This window comes from Aythya ferina (assembly GCF_964211825.1).
Source record: "Aythya ferina genome assembly, chromosome: 1".
Lineage (NCBI taxonomy): Eukaryota > Metazoa > Chordata > Aves > Anseriformes > Anatidae > Aythya > Aythya ferina.
In genome coordinates, this window is record NC_140296.1 from 58,204,596 (window position 1) to 58,219,178 (window position 14,583).

Below are 14,583 nucleotides of genomic sequence, written 5' to 3' on the forward strand. Positions count from 1 at the left end.
GGCTTATGCCAAACAAGCAAACAAACAGAAACACAAAAAAGCACTTGTAGACTATAAATACAATGCAAGACAATATGATACAACAGCTACAAATACATTTACAGAGGCCATGTAGTATTCCCAGCAGATAGTAATGATGAAACTGCCCTTTGGATTGGGAAGAGAATTTGGCTCTTTAAGGCTGAAATTGTACTGTGTAATTTCCTCTTGAGGCCGGATAATTTATTTTCCCCATGGCCAAACATAATATTATCCTATTTTATTAAACTGGTTTTATTGCTTATTTGCTGACTCAGTGCATTTACTATGCAGTTTGAAAAAAATTACTACCGCTTTCATTGCACAAGTGTCTTCTGTGCATCTGTATGTGTGCATGTTGTGTATCTTCAGTGTCTTTTCTTAAAATATAACATTTTTCACTTTGTGTTAAAGTAGTTGTTGGTAGTTATTGGTAGTTGGTGCTGGTTGGGAAAGAATAAAGGCAGTGCTTCCAAGATTCCCTTTTTCCTCTTGTAAGCTTTGTCCAGACAAAATACTTCGAATAACAGTTGCAAAGATGTTTGCAATAAATACCAGAGAAACACAAGACTTTTTTACTCATATAATAAAGATTTCCCTATTGTTCTAGCACCAAGAAAAACTTCCCTTTCACCTGTTCCATCTGTATCAGCATTACATCAACATTGATACAAATTGTCCAAAGTAATTAGCAGAGTTCATAAACTTTCAAAATCAGAAACTAAAATAAATGTAAAAAAAAAAAAAAAAAAAAAAAAGCTAATGAATCATATTAGCCTACAAACCTATCTGCCATTCAAAGCATTCTCTTGTTGTTTTTTTTTTTTTTGTTTGATTGTTTGTTTGTTTGTTTGTTTCAGTTGGAGTACTAAGGACTAATATTGCACCGTCTCACACACTACAAATGAAGAATTACTTCTTTTATTAAAAAGAAGATTCATGTGTGACTATACAAAAAGTGACTATAAAATATGTCTGGACAACCACTTGTCTCCAGCAAAAGAGGGGTTAAAACTAATATACTTTAACTTCCTTTTCTGAACAGTAACACCTTCCCTCTTCAAACTCAGTAGCCAAAGTAAATAATCATCTAGACCAGATGTCCACACTGACTTGGGAAGTCACAAAGATAAAAATCCATGTGCACAAAAGAACATATTCTCAACATTAGCTGAGTGAAATAAAGATGTTAGATAAGTGAAAACAGATGTTGCTAAAATGTCAAGTGCAACAGATGTGTGGATACAAGACAAGCTTTGAAAAGGTTAAACTTTGATCCTGGTTAGGCTATAAGAATTTATGTTAATCAGGTAGAAACCCTAATTTATTTTGGACCAGTTTGTGCCACTTTTATTGTAATATGTTATTATGTATTGGTCTCTGTGGGACTACCTCTGAAATATTAACCAGTTGAGCATGTGTGGTAGCAGCATCAGCTCTGTATGCTTTGTAATACAATTCCATAAACCTATTCTCATGAACAGTTAGAGTGTTAAGTAAATTATTTCCTGGACTTATACCAACATTCTAATCCAGTGTTAAGAAGCAGCAGAGGAGAGGACAGAATTGCACATGACCTCAGGTCTCAATCAGATATGCAGCCAACATACATCTAGGCACCACAGAGCACGGCCAAGTCCCACATTGTTGTTGTAGCTCCTATTTTTGGTATCTTCCATTTAAAAAGCAAATACTCTTCACCTTCAGTCTATACAAAGCCTTCCAAATATTTTGTTGGATAGAAAAATCTGCTTTGACTTCGAAGTTATGACCAGATATTTCCATTTTCCCTCTGTGAAGTTTGCTCAGTCAAGGAGTATGTTTGTGATCTATGAGTGTGTTTTTTAAGCATCAGGACTGCATCATGTCAATAGTCACAACTGTGAGCATGTGCTACCAAATGATTGGTATGCATCTGCAGCAACTAAAGAAAGCACTGTATTTCAGACAATCTCTGTGATGGTCTCTCCAAAGGAAAGCAAAAAAGCTCTCAGGTATTCATTTCAGTCTTTGATGTCTATGTTCTTTTTTTACAGTATGTAACACCTTTCCCTGCAATCAAGACCCCATGTCTATGCCCATTGCGAGTAACACCTACATGTATGCAGTGTGGAACCAAGGTTCATTGAACACCTCTCCACCTTTCCACCAATGGCTGGGTGGAGCTAGTAGGCTCAACTATACATATTTGTGGTGCAAAAACTGCCAGAGCATAGTTGTCATTATTACCTCTTTGGGGCAGAGGTCTTTCATTCCCCTGAAAATCAGGGGATAGACTTGATTTTTTAGTAATTCCCAAACCTTTGTAGAGGTGAAATTTCTATTCCACCAGATTTTGGTTCTCTTTACTTTTTCAGAGCTGAGGGAGGATCATTTCATCATCTGTTGTGTTCACACACACACAAACTACGGAAGATTTAACATATATATTTTGTCCCTTTATGACCAAGTGTTACACCCATCTGACATCCAGGGTAGCAACAGCAACAAGTATTTTACAAATACCCGTCTATTTTTCTTGTTACCATTAAGTGCTTTTATTAATTAAGAGGGAAATACATTTCTTCCTTTTAGTAGTACATACACATAATCAGTCCTTAGTTTAGGATAGAAATCGTTATGGTGAGAGTGGTGAGACACTGGAAAAAGTTGCCCAGAAAAGTTGTGGCTGCCCACCACTGCCCCATCATCCAAGTCAGGCTGGAGTGAAAAACATCCCAGAATGTGGTAGAGGGGGTTAGAACTGATTTAACTTTAAACCCTTCTACCCTAAATTGTTATATGAATTTATTATCACTGAAGACAATAGAACCTAGTCTTTCTTGACATATTAGGATTTTTATATAATTGAAAGTTACAGTAAATAAGTCTTACTTCCCTCCACACTCACCTCACCTAATTATGACATTTAATACTCTTTTGCTTCTAGTAATAAGCACTGAGGAAAAAAATAAAGTGCGATTCTATTTTGCTTCATCCTGTCTTTGTGTTGTTCAATACAACTATTTTCTTTTAGATGAGACGTTATAATAAATGAAGATGATTGAGGGACTTTCTGGTGTCAGTGTGGCACTTTACACCTTATCTCTCTGTGACCTATAGCTGAATAAAGCTCTAACCTTTAAAATAATTTTTGATACCTACTTTTTCTTTTGCTGAAATAACACCTTAAAGAGATGTGTTTTGAATTCAACATCAGGATTGCCTAATGCTTCTATAGGCTTTAAAGGCTTAATAGAATAGTTTTATTTTATTACTCAGTTCAGAATCTTCTCATTTATCCCACTCAGTTTAGTGTAATCTTGGGTTATACCTCAAAGATTTCTAGCTTTTTTACATAGAATTAGACATTTTGCCTTTTTACTGTATAGACAAGGACACTTGAGTACTGATTTGGGGATTTTCTAAGAAGGTTAATATTGCCTTATGAATTTAATATTAATCTCTATTATAGTATGGATTTTTTTTGTTTGGTTGGTCGGTTAGTTTTTGTAATGCAATAGAATTGCATTTAAATAAGCATCTAAATTTTTGTAATTAATAACTTGGTGAATATTAATGTCTTTTTTATATTTCTAAAAGTTATCCAGTCACTCTAATTATGCAGTTAGTGCAACCATCTTTCATTTGAAACCACCCACTGTTATTTAAGCTATTCACTGATATTTGGATAAGTCTAAACTCTGTTCTACTGATCACAGAAAACAAAATCACAACAAATTATATTCCCAACACTTTTTTGCAGAGGCCTGGCTAGTGAAAAAAATCCAATGATTATTACCAAACTAGAAGTGACAAGAGTTACATAATTATTCAAATCAAAATGAGAAGCAGATGTTCAGCAAATCTATTCAGGAGCTTTGGAAAACTACAGTTTTCCAAATAAGCTGTTTATAGATTGAAGCAAGGTCAAAACCAATAAAGTAGAAAGAAATTTTGAGAAAAGTTGTGCATTACAGCTTTAACCATGTGAAAGTTAATATGTAGTTTTACTTAGCTGCTGGAAATTTGTCTAGAGTCAAAAAAGATAATTCTTCCAGAGAATGAGAATGGGTTGAAGAAACATCCCTTTCAAGGTGTTTTGCTCTCTCTTTCCTTAGAGGTGGCTAGATCACTAGTTTAGATAAGGCAGCTACTTTGCTGATAACTGAGGAGGTCCAAAGTAAACTTTTTTCAAAAGCCAAAAGATCGCCATCATTAAATACTTGTAAATGATCGTTAAGTCCAACTGGCAATTCTGTTTTAACTGTCAATGCATATCAGTAATTCCTATGCATTCCTCTTAGTGAGAGTCTTCCTTAAAATAATGACCAGGCCACAGCTACTTGTGACTACAGTTTAGTAATGTAACTGGCCAATCCAAAAATTTACATGGTCATATAGCTTGTTAGCTATACTGGAGTGAACACTTATATAAACTGTTTAAGAAGTGAAACCCATTTACATGTAAATATTACCTGATTAAAAACCCCCAAAATATCTAGTTTTATCAAATGTTCTTGTTCATTGTCTAAGTGTTTTAAATTTGTGCAGCCAATAATGATTTATTTGAGGAAGCAGACTTGAAGTGATTTTGGAGAGAAGTTATTAGTTTATTACAAAAATCGTTTCTACAACAAGCATGTCACCAACAGGTGGAAAACATACTAAATAGAAAAAGAAGGCATACATGTATATTGTCTCTTTCCCTTCATGTAGAACATATTGTTTTTATATTAGGTTTCTAGGATTTCAATAAACAGCTAGTATGTCACATTCTTTACACATTTTTGAACTCTCTCTGGTGGTATTGCATGTCACTATGTGTTGGTTTTACTCAGCTGGGCAGTTGAGCTCCACCACAGCCACTTTCTCACTCCCCCTCCTCAAATAGAAAGGGGGAGAAAATATGATGGAAAAGGTTCATGGGTTGAGATAAGGACAGGGAGATCAATCAACAGTTACACAGAATCACAGAATCACAGAATTTTCTAGGTTGGAAGAGACCTCAAGATCATCGAGTCCAACCTCTGACCTAACGCTAACAGTCCCCACTAAACCATTTCCCTAAGCTCTACATCTAAACGTCTTTTGAAGACTTCCAGGGATGGTGACTCCACCACTTCCCTGGGTTGCCTGTTCTAGTGCCTCACAACCCTTTCAGTGAAGAAGTTCTTCCTAACATCTAACCTAAAACTCCCCTGGCTCAACTTTAGCCCATTCCCCCTCGTCCTGTCACCAGGCACGTGGGAGAACAGGCCAACCCCCACCTCGCTACAGCCTCCCTTGAGGTACCCATAGAGAGCGATAAGGTCGCCCCTGAGCCTCCTCTTCAGGCTGAACAAGCCCAGCTCCCTCAGCCGCTCCTCGTAGGACTTGTTCTCCAGGCCCCTCACCAGCTTTGTCACCCTTCTCTGTACCCACTCAAGTACCTCGATGTCCTTCTTGTAGCGAGGGGCCCAAAACTAAACACAGTACTTGAGGTGCGGCCTCACCAGAGCTGAGTACAGGGGGACGATCACCTCCCTAGCCCTGCTGGTCACACTGTTCCTGATACAAGCCAGGATGCCGTTGGCCTTCTTGGCCACCTGAGCGCACTGCTGGCTCTTATTCAGCCGACTATCCACCATCACTCCCAGGTCCTTCTCTGCCTGGCAGCTCTCCAACCATTCCTCTCCCAGCCTGTAGCTCTGCTTGGGGTTATTGCGCCCCAGGTGCAGGACCCGGCACTTGGCCTTGTTGAACTTCATGCAGTTGACCTCAGCCCATCGGTGCAGCCTATCCAGATCCTCCTGCAGAGCTTTCCTACCCTCAAGCAGATCGACACACGCATCTAACTTGGTGTCATCTGCGAACTTACTGAGGGTGCACTCGATGCCCTCGTCCAGATCATCGATGAAGATATTAAAGAGGAGTGGCCCCAGCACCGAGCCCTGGGGGACGCCACTAGTGACTGGCCTCCAACTGGACTTGGCTCCATTCACCACGACTCTTTGGGCCCGGCTATCCAGCCAGTTTCTAACCCAACGAAGCGTGCGCCAGTCCAAGCCAAGAGCAGCCAGTTTCTTGAGGAGAATGCTGTGGGAGACGGTGTCAAAAGCCTTGCTGAAGTCAAGGTAGACCACATCCACAGCCTTTCCCTCATCCACCCAGCGCGTCACTCTGTCATAGAAGGAGATCAGGTTCGTCAGGCATGACCTGCCTTTCATAAAGCCATGCTGACTGGGCCTGATCGCCTGCTTGCCCTGCAAGTGCTGCATGATGACTCTCAGGAGGATCTGCTCCATGAGCTTTCCTGGCACTGAGGTCAAACTGACAGGCCTGTAGTTTCCCGGGTCTGCCCTCCGGCCCTTCTTGTAGATGGGCGTCACGTTTGCTAGCCGCCAGTCGATTGGGACCTCCCCCGATAGCCAGGACTGCTGATAAATGATGGATAGTGGCTCGGCCAGCTCCTCTGCCAGTTCCCTCAGTACCCTTGGGTGGATCCCATCCGTCCCCATCGACTTGTGCACATCTAAGTGCCGTAGGAGGTCACCAACCAGTTCTTCATGGATAATGAGGGCCACATCCTGCTCCCCATCCCCTTCCACCAGCTCAGGGTACTGAGTATCCAGAGAACATCCGGTATTGCTGCTAAAGACTGAGGCAAAGAAGGCATTGGGCACCTCCGCCTTTTCCTCATCTCTTGTAACTAAGTTTCCCCCCGCATCCAGTAAAAGATGGAGATTCTCCTTAGTCCTCCTTTTTGTGTTGATGTATTTATAGAAACGTTTTTTGTTATCTTTAACGGCAGTAGCCAGATTGAGCTCCAGATGAACTTTGGCCTTCCTAATTTTGTCCCTGCACAGCCTCGCTACTTCTTTAAAGTCCTCCTTAGTGGCCTGCCCACTTTTCCAAAGCTTATAAACCCTCTTTTTCCTCCTAAGATCAAGCCACAATTCTCTGTTGAGCCAGGCCGGTCTTCTTCCCCGCCAGCTCGTCTTTGGGCACGTGGGGACAGACCGTTCCTGCGCCATTAAGACTTCCTTCTTGAAGAGCTCCCAGCCTTCCTGGACTCCTCTGCCCTTCAGAACCGCCTCCCAAGGGACTCCACCAACCAGTGTCCTGAGCAGCTCAAAGTCAGCCCTCCGAAAGTCCAATACAGCGGTTTTACTGGTCCCCTTCCTGGCCTCGCCAAGAATAGTGAACTCCACCATTGCGTGGTCACTCTGCCCAAGACAGTTCCCGATGATCACGTCCTCCACCAGTCCTTCTCTGTTTGTGAAGAGAAGGTCTAGCGGGGCACCACCCCTGGTAGGTTCACTAACCAGCTGCAGTTACTGTCACAGGCAAAACAGACTCAGCATAGGGAGATTAATAAAATTTATTGACTATTACTAACAAGCTAGAGAAGTGAGATACAAAGAAAAACTAAAAACACCTTCCCCTCATCTACCCTTTACCTCCTCCCCTGGAAGCAGCTAAAGGGATTGGGAGAATGAGGGCTGTGGTCAGTCAATAGTGTTTTTCTTTTGTCACTCCTTCTTGGTCATTCTCTGCCCCTGCTCCATGTGGAGTAGCTCCCACGGGATGCTGTCTTTCCCGAACTGAGCCTGGGGAGGCTGTCCACAGGCAGCAGCTCTTCAAGCACTGCTCCAACATGGCTCCGTACCACAGGGTCCATTCATCAGGAACAAACTGCTCCAGCACGTGTCCCCCACGGGCAGCAGCAACCCCCAGACCACCTGCTCCTGCACGGGCTCCTCTCCACAGGCTGCAGCTCTGGCCAGGAGCCTGCTCCTGCGGGGACTCTCCACAGGCTGCAGGTGAACTGCTGCTCCAGCACCCGGAGCACAGCCTCCCCCTCCTTCACTGACCTTGTTTTCCGAAGGGCTGTTTCCCACTCCTCACTCTCCCAGCTGCTGTTGCGCAGCAGTTCTTTTTCCCTTCCTTAAGTACACTGTCACAGAAGCACAAACAACATTACTTATTGGCTTGGCTCTAACCAGATGTGGATTCCTTTGGATCCAACTGAAACTATCTAACATGGGGCAGCTTCTGGATTCTTCTCACAGAGGCCATCCCTCTAAACCCCTTTGCTACCAAACCTTTGCCATGTAAACCCAATACAAATTACTCAGACTGGAAAGGACATCTTGTTGACTCTAGTTCAACCTCCTGCTCAAAGCAGGGTCATCTCTGAGGTCAGTTTGGTTATGCATGGAGGATGGAGGATCCAATGTTTCAGCCTGTGCAACCTTTCTGAGGCGCTTGAAATCTCACTGACCTTGACCAACCCTCCTCTATCCCTCAGAACTCCCTCTGCAGCATCCAAAAAAAATCCCTAGCTGCCATGTGCAGCTAGGCAAGTCACAATGGCGTTTCATTACCTTAGACATGGAAAAAAAGATGATTATCACAGTTCACCTAACATTCTTCTAACATTACTAATGTTAAGTACAGAAATTATCTCAGTCAGCTTGATATCTATGCCTAAGCTCGCAATCTAAGTTATATAGCATCCCATAGAAAGAGCACGGCACGACTCATCTCTCATTTGAGTAATGGAGATATTTAAACTGGCTCAATCTAATTGTCATAGAACTCCATTGATTGTAAAGGGAGTTTAGATGACTGTTTGAGAGGGAAATATATTTATACTATATATATATTGTATATATAGTACATACATGGTATAGTATAGTATATATAGTATATATATAGTACATATAGTATATATATAGTACATATATATACTATATATAGATAGTATATATACTTTATACTATACGTGAAGGTTGCTGAGGTGGTTACATTGGTCTCTTACATGAATAAAGGACAGTTTATCCCAGTATTTTTCCATTTTTACTTCTTTCTATATAAGTGTATATATACATATATACATATGGAAAAGCAGTAGTCAAACATGCACCATTAATTTAGCCTTCCATGTGATTGTCCAAGACTTAAATGCCTCACATGATAAAGGAGCTTTAATATAGCCTACTCATCAGCAGTTTTGTACAAGTCTCAATGTAGTCATCACTTGAATGAGAATTGTTTCTGTATCCCATTTTGAAGAAGGGTGTATGACAGTCTAAAATAAAAAATACAATTAAAAAACTGCTAGTATAAATTAAAAATAATGAAAATTAATAAAGGAAGGAAATAAACTATTTTTCTTTCCAGTGCCAGCAGTAGAAAGTAGTTAAATAAGACAACCACCCAGTTCCTGCTAGAGAATAAACTTGCCTTAGATTTTTTTTCAATTGATATTTTAATTAAAAAAAATGTTATTAAACTTATCCTAGATTATTTCTTGTCTAATTAATGGACATTGCTTAGTATTTCTTATAAAAATTAACTTAATTACTCTCACATATATGCTATGCAATTGCTCTTAGTGAAATTTTCATAGGTCAAAGCCACTTGTTATCTTGCTAGTCACTAAATTTGTTGCAATATGTTTGGTGGTGAGGTCTCGCCTGGTACCGCCTTACTGTTGTTACAGATGAATTGAGAGTACAAAACTCAGCAAAATGCAGCTGAGATGAAACTATGTGTGTTACTAATTTTTTGAGGGTATTGAAGAATTAACTTCTTGAGAAGCATTTTTTTTTTAACATCTAAACTAATAGAAATTTAGTTCTATAAAGAGATTTTGATGAAATAGTTGATATAGTTTTAGTGTGTTTTTTTTGTTGTTGTTGTTGTTTTTTTTTGTTTTGTTAAAATTAACTTGCTGATTTCCACATGACATTAATTATTATTCAGCAATTAAATGTGTTTATTTGTTTATATGGAGATGTCAATCCTGATACTATTTCTTTGTCATTAAAATCTAATATGTAGTTACTATTTCCTTTTTTTGTTTCCCAAGTGCTTATATGTGATATATGGAGTAATAATTCATGTCAAGAAGATGGTTGATATTAATAAAGAAGGGGGAGATGTGGGAGTGTGGCCATGGGGGTCGACAAGCCCCATGGTTGATGAGAACATCAGACTCTTAACGATGAAGCCATCAGGAATGTAAAAGAGTTTAGAGGGAACAAAAAAAGGTGATTCAGGAGACACCACGCAGTCTCCGGTTGCTTGTTCTCCAGCTGTTAAGGCATGGAAGTTGCTGGGTGTTTGCTGTTGCTGGGCAAAGTTGTTGACCAATGTTATTGAAAAAAGTTATTGGAAAAAGAACTGCTGTGGGGTGAAGTGTATAAAAGGGGAACCCATCCTCAAGATAAAATGGAATGAATAGGGTAGCAAAACGAAGACCAGGACAGGAACAGGCACATTGATTGGCTCATGAAGATAGGTTCGGCCAGACTCAGCAAACTGCTCAGAGAAGCTCGTATAGAAAGTCGCTGGAAATAGGCGCACCAGAGCTGGAAAAAAGTCAAGCTGAAAGAAGCGGACCCACGAACAGAACTGCCCCTCGCTGGTAAGCAGTTGCGCATTATGGGGAATCATACGTCCTTAGAAACAAAGACGGTCCTGGTAACCTTAAAGCTTACTCTCTTTACACAGGATCAGACAGTTTATGATCCTGAAATACGGGACCAAGTTGAGGTCAAGGTGTGGGACTCTGCTACGAAAAACAACAAGGTTGTGGTGGGATTGCTTGGCACCTGGCGAGCAGTCTCTGAGGCCTTAAAGAGCCATGTGGGGCCACAGTCAGAAATGTGTGGTTTGCTAGACAGTGAGGGAGCTGCGGGCTCCTTTACTGATCCGACTGCTACGCCATTGGCCCCTCCGCTGCTACAGCCATCGAAGGCTTTTGCTGTTACGCCCCCTGCTGACCTGGACATGCCTTTTGACCCAGGCCTTGAAAAGGAGATGGAAATGTTTCCCTTGGATTCCGGAAGAATAGGATACATAAGGCCCGAAGGCCAAGTGGCTTAACAACTTAAAGCGAGACATTTTGTTCCCACGACTAGCCCTGGAAGTCTCTGGTGTTTGTAATCAAGAACAGGAATGGAAAATGGAGACTGTTATATGATCTGAGAAAAATGAATGAAGTCATGGAAGATATGGGAGCACCTTCAACCAGGATTACCAACTCCAACTATGCTCCCCCAGTCATGGACATTAACAGTGGTAAAGGATTGTTTGTTCTGATTGTACATATGTATAGGCGTACATATGTATGGGAGTACTCGGGTTTAGTGTGTAAAAGCAATATTCTGATTGTACTTATGTATAGGTGTACTCGGGTTTAATATGTAAAAGCGATGTTCTGTATGTTTAGAAAGTTTGATGTTTGTGTGTGCGTGTTGGTAGAGCATAGACTCCCCACGCACCCAGCACTGTTTACTTGTCTTTTATAAATATTACTAAATTCAGATTGAGTTGAGACTTCATTTATAACATTATACAGTTGGGAAAGTTTGGGAAGCGAGTTTTTGAAAATACTTTTCATTTAATATTTCAGCATCACGTCGCTATGCAATTTGCCTATTAAAATAATTAAGATGTCAACAGAATATGATTATTTTTATCAAGTGATTGATGATGGCATGTAGACAACTTTGAGATTAGTGAAGATGAAGACAACTTGTTGTCAACTGGCCATGAAATGAACTTCAAATTAAACAAGGAAAAAATAACAGATTGTAGGTAAATTAGAAAGATAAGGAATATAATACAATGTGATTTTAATCTGTCAGGAATCTGTTGGGGATTCATAGAAAAGCTTTGAGCCTATATTATTAAGGGGACTTCAAAGTGGAGAAAACACTTGAGAGGATACCTGAGTCACCTGTGACTCATTTGTCTTCTCTGACCTATTAAGCCAATTTGCTTGTTACCCTTTATAGGTATGTTTTATGCTTTCCACATAAAAAAAAAAAAAAAAGTTTTGTTTTTTTTTTTTTGATCTTGTTTATAACATGTAACAGAAAAGCAAATGCTTTAAGCCCCTATCTCTTTACCATAAGAATCCTTCTATATAATAGAAATAAAACAAAACAAACAACAACAACAACAAAAAGGAGAATGCATATAATCCAGAATTGGGACCGTATATTTCCTACCCTGAAAAACTAACAAAAAAAAAAGAAAAAAAAAAAAGAAAAAAAAAGAAAAAGCAACAACATGTTATTGTCATTTTATTCCTCTGTGGCAAGAGACATCACTGTTAGGAATAGAGTAATCTAGAAACTCTGTTATGTCTGTTGTATCTCTGTTATGTTAAGCCTTTCCTCTTTTCCTAAGAATTATTGATAGTAATTTACTGTGCTGATGTCAAGATGACTTAAATATTTTTTTCTCAAATACTGGACAAAATAAGAAAGATACGCATGTGATCAGTTGGCTGTTGAACTGGAACGGCCATTAAACTTCCCTGACTCAATCATTAATCTATATTCGTACGTACAAGACTGAAAACTGGAAATTTTGAAATATTATGGATTTTCTTTTTATAAGTAACACTTTAACAGTTAAATTTTCTGTCTAATTTTTAAAAGACAAGAATCATAAAAAGGTGTGAATATTGAAATATGTACAAATATATGCTTACTGAGAATATAGGAAAGTGTCTATTCACTGTAGTTCTGTAAAGACATAGCTTGACTTTTTTGTTTTCTTTTCAGAAACTGGGTGACAATTTGCCTGAGGAAAACAAGATAGTTCAAAATAACATTTAACAAGCGAGAAAATAAACAGAAGTACTGACTTGTTTCATGTGGAAATTAGTCTATTAGATATTCAGGCAACATGATTTCCATGGTTACAAATGACCTGCTAATCTCTTAAATTACCCAGTCATCACGAACAACAAGCCTACTAAGTAATTATAGTAAAATAGAGATCTGATGTAGTATTTTCAAAGTGCAAATCTCTTGAAATTAGTTTTTTACCTGCTAAGAAGTTACGCCACTATCAACTATGTGAGTACACATAGGTTCATCATTGGCTTCTTATGAAATAGTTTACCCTGAACACTTTATTATTTTTTTTTTTTCAAATAAAACAACAGTATAACATTATTTTATCCATCATTTTAGCGCCGTAGCTAAGAAGCATAGTGACCTAAGATAGCTTTATTTATTTGTTTGTTTGTTTGTTTATTCTGTTTTTTTTTTTGAGTATGAAGTGAAAAATCATTTAGTGTGCATTTATCTGAGTGCTTCTTGGTACAGGGAAGCAATACATGTTGCCCTAATGCACTTTTTTTTTTTTTTTTTTTTTTTTTTCCTGATGTTTACTACAGTTGTTATTCACTTTTCATGAAGTACATTAATTCTGTTTAATTTTGTTAAATTCAGCTAATCTGACTAAATAAAAGCAAACGAGATCCAGTGTTTTGGAATGATAATTCAGCAAAATAGTAGTACAAATAAGCTTAAAAAATTTACCCTGAATTTTCAAAATCTGTCTTGAACTGTTCTGAAGTAGCAACAGAAAAAGCTCTTTATGGTGTCCTAGATAAGTTACAAATGTGTGCAGTAACAGCTTTGGAGTGCCTATATCATTGGCATCACAGTTTTAATGAAGTGGTAACTCTGCTTTGAGATCTTGACCTAAAGAGAGTGAGCAAAAATATTTTGCTAATGACTGACTCCTTGTATACTACTTTTCATTCTAATTAATCCCAGATGCTCATCAAGGTCAGTCCTCCTCTAATGTCTGCACTATAAACTACTGCAACTCTATTAACTTTATTTTTCCTCTCTTAGGGTATCTAGTCAGCAAAGAGTTTACTCTTCAGTTAATTTATCAGTGTTGCTAACTTCCATAACTTTACAATAGCTTTGTAATATTTCACGTTTTTAAAGCCTCAGCAACTTTTAATCTTTTTTTTATTATTATTATTTTTAATTATTATTTTTGTTTTTATTGTATGAGAAGCATTGTATCCATTTAAGGAAAATGCCATGGATAGAAACTAAGTTTGTATCCCTTTAGAATGAAAAGAGACAATGCAAATTTGCATTCCTCTGCACTAATCCAAAGAATTTATTATACACATTATAGTTATTGCCTATATTTTAGCTATTTAAATAAACTATGGAACAAACTATATGTATAGTGTGTTCTTAAAGTGAAGACCTAAATGATGGGGATTTGACTAGGTCATGGGTTACTTATTCTTAAGTTTTATTGTTCTTACAGATCTTCTATAAATCCTAGATTTCATGACACTCTCTAGAAACAAAGACAGATGTTTGACAGTAATGATATTCGATTTGCCTGTAACTGTTGTTTTGAATCCATATTTCTCAAATTTTCTTACTGAACACAAGAAAGGGACAGAAAACATCTATGTGTTTATCTGCTTTATCTATGATATCTACATTATCTATCATAAGTCTCCATATATCCATTTTCTCCCATGCCATCCTGGTTGAAAGAGGGAGTATTTTAATGACGTCTTAAACTCTACTTATTTTATCTTTGGGTGTTGCTCAAGTGTTTAAAATGCACTTTTTCTGTTTCAGACTATCCATTTCCGCTCTTTTCTCATTCCCATTCATGGACCTGAAGTATTAAAATACATGCTTGGTAAAATGCTTAACAAAATGCTTAGTCTTTCACAGTTCTTAGGACAAAGAAAGAAGCTTCTGTCCAATCAATTTTGTAAGAGGGAGGGTTTTACTCCTGCAAATT